We start from the raw sequence: 2,660 nt of genomic DNA, 5'->3' as shown, positions 1-2,660 counted from the left end.
GACAGTTTTGTCAGTGACGTCATCAGACTCAACGAGAAGCTGCTTTGGTGCTGACGAAGCTCAGTACGGGGCGGCTCGAAGATTCAACCATAATCCTTCAAGTATCGCGCTCTTGTTTCGGCCAAGTACCGGTGAAGACTGGGGTCTGTGAGTTTGGGGCGAGGCCAGCGCGGCCTCCTGCCACCTGCCCTCGTTACCCTCCAGCTTCGACGCGGGATGGAGTCAACGTACATGCTGATGGTAAAGATGACTATGCGGCAGCACCTTCAAAGGAAGACGTGACTCACTTGTAAACGTGGGGTTCTCCCACCACCCCAGCCGTGCCGTGGGTGCTGACAACCTCAAGTGTGTCCCTCACCTGACCACTTTCGAGAGCACCACAGTGCAGTGACGTTTGAATAGTGACAAGGTGCTCCTTAAAGTGCTCACGATTGTGATGCTGGCTGAGTAGGACTAAGGGTGTTGAGATCCTACCGAGAAACACATTTTTTAAAAAAAGAACGAGGGTTACCTATTTTTAATTCTGATGAAATGACAGACTGTTCCCCTAGGCCAACGGGATTCTTGGATGCTCGCTGGTTTTGCTTTGGTTTTTCCAGCTGTTCATAGGAACAAATTTAATGAGATGTTTGAGGACTTTCTTACAAAGATGGAGATGACGGGCCGTGTAAGAGGTCGGTGTTGAACACACGCTCCTCACGTGTCCCCCGGGACTCCCTGTGCTGTTCTTATGTGCAGGAGTAAGAACACAGGTGTGAGCGGCACAGCACAGGTATTTTGGGCCCCCGTGCCACGCCCATGCTGTGACCTCGCTGTCACAGCTGTTTCTCACGTCTTCTCTCTCACCTGCCACTTCCAGTAACCTTCCTGGGCCTCCTCTGTCCACCCATCTCTCCCGCCAGGTGAGAGGCTGCGCTGCCTCCGCCAGGTGTCCCCAGGTGCCGGCTGAGATGCAACCCCACCTGTCCCTCCTGCAGTCCCACCCTCTCTGCCTGCCAGTAACTCTTCCCTTTCCTCCAAGGCCACGGTGGGTTTGTCAGTTTTCCAACGTTTCTGCCTGTTCTGTGTTTTCTTAGATTACGTTTTTGTCTGTTTGGCACCTTTCATCACAGGGCCAACCGTAGTAACTACATTTTCCTATTTCGAATTCTGGATGCTCTGGCATTTGGGGGCCTTACAGATGAGGGAGAGACTGCCCTTCCCAGGGCCAGCAAACTCCTGAAGGTAGCCAGCGACCCGCTCAGGAGCACCCTGCTCCTGTGCAGCCCCTTTTCCTAATTGTCACACACCGAGCCAGTACTCCCCTGCCCTCAGTCACCCCAGGGCTGGGTATCAGGCCAGCAGAGGACCCCCAGCCCGAAGCCCACTGTGGTTTTACAAACTCGCCAGCCCCGAGCTGTCCATGCAGCCTGCCTTCCCCTCCTGTGGAAGCTCCAGCAAAGGCTGTGACCCAGGCTCTCCGTCGCCCCTTCCTGCCTCCTGACACACACCAGGGCTTTCCCCACAGCCCCGTGTGTGGTGACGGGCCCCTCCTCTTGATTCATGTAGTAATTTCTTCTTTCAGTGGCATTGACCTGTGTTGGCAGTTGGTCACCTCCAAACTTAAAGGCCAATGGGTACAAATGAGACTCCCCTGCTGTGGCCTGCCGTCCTTGGGTGATGTGACATTTTCCAAGTGGGTTTTTGCTTCACTTTCCAATACTGAGGGGTCCAGGTTTCACAAACCCAAAGATCACAGAAATACCTCCTTTTGTACATGTAGTTTTTCAGAGCTGGTGGTTTAAATTCTCAGCCACATAATGGATACCAGACATAAGTTTTCTTCCAGTTCCCTCGTACGAGAGTACCCAGCTAGGGATTCTTGTATGTCCATGTTCTGGAACAAGAGATGTTAGGTTTTCTTAGGATAGTCTTGAAAATGATTCTTTAATCTACGTTGGCGTGTGTTGTTTGGAATCCAATTAGCCATTCTCCAGAGGAAAATCTGCTTATACTTTTGGTATCCAGTTGCGATGATTCAGTGAAGGTACCTGAAATCCAGGAGGACAAACTCATGGGCCACCACCCACTGGCTACCTCAGACCCATGACTTTCCTGGATCCAGCAGCCCAAAGCTTGATGCTCAGGAAGAACACGACGGAGATGAAGGAACACATTTAAGAATAAGTCTGTGACACTGGCCAGTGTTTCCACTAAACCCGTATCATGATTCCGTCATCTGTGCTATTCAACATGACTCGTTTAATTCCAAAGAGATTAAAAGAAATTAAAGTCAAATGTCTTTATGGGTTTTGTGACCATGTAAACAGCCAAGACAATTTTGGTAGATTTCAGAATAATCCATGAGAAGAAAGAGATTAAAAGAAATTAAAGTCAAATGTCTTTATGGGTTTTTGTGACCATGTAAACAGCCAAGACAATTTTGGTAGATTTCAGAATAATCCATGAGAAGAATCTAGAAAATGTTACCTTGATTGAACACTTTTTTCAGATCACAGAGTTAAAAGAAAAAAATAAAATCTTGCCTCTTTCCTCCTCAGGTTACTTTTGTCATAGAAACTCAAGGATTGGGTCAAAGTTTTGAGTTTTGCATGATTTAAGCTCCTCCATGATTTAAGCAAAGACTGTGTATTGAATTTTAAAGACGAACTTCTGAGGCT

Source organism: Galeopterus variegatus, unplaced genomic scaffold (genome assembly GCF_000696425.1).
Source record: "Galeopterus variegatus unplaced genomic scaffold, G_variegatus-3.0.2 Scaffold6710, whole genome shotgun sequence".
In the NCBI taxonomy this organism is placed as follows: domain Eukaryota; kingdom Metazoa; phylum Chordata; class Mammalia; order Dermoptera; family Cynocephalidae; genus Galeopterus; species Galeopterus variegatus.
The sequence above is the reverse complement of the archived record's forward strand: the minus strand, read 5'-3'. Positions refer to the sequence as shown.